Here is a 659-nt window from a genome sequence, read left to right on the forward strand (position 1 = left end):
CATTACCAATTTCAGTGTGAAATATAAGCCACAATGGCTCCTCTACACCCCCCCCCCCCCATTCTGTGCACAGTATGCACTGTTATTAAATGCTTGAAAGTGTAGCCTAGCAGCTTTTATATACAAATTTAGGTGCCTAAATTGAGGAACAGTAGCCTCTTTCTGTCTGGGGTAGCAGATTATACCATTTCTTCCTTCTAAGTGCCACTTTTTGCAAAGCAATATTGAGACAAACCATAGTCTTAGACCTCCACCATAGCCCTCGTGACACATGAGTTAACAACTCCCAGGGGACTGTTCCTGGGAGAACGGTCTCCGGGAAGTCTTTGAAATTTGTAACGACCCTGCCTCGCATCACTCGAAGTGACCGACACTTGTCTACCTTGAACTTCAAACCCATATGAAAATGCTTTACAGGGTACAGACCTCCAATGGCTGGCAGGCACCTGTTGCATGTATAAGATGTAGGGAAAAGGCTGTCAAAAGTCACCTACCTAAGGTTTAGTTGGTGAAAATCTCACATTGGCAGGCAAGTCTGACTTCTAAAGAGTGCATATGGCGATTTTGAAAACATTCGGTTCGGCGCAATGCGCCCCCACAAACAGAATAAGAAACTCTGGTGACCTTTGACCTCCCTGATAACACCCAAACTATACATA

This window comes from Branchiostoma floridae, chromosome 7 (genome assembly GCF_000003815.2).
Source record: "Branchiostoma floridae strain S238N-H82 chromosome 7, Bfl_VNyyK, whole genome shotgun sequence".
Taxonomy (NCBI): Eukaryota; Metazoa; Chordata; class Leptocardii; order Amphioxiformes; family Branchiostomatidae; genus Branchiostoma; species Branchiostoma floridae.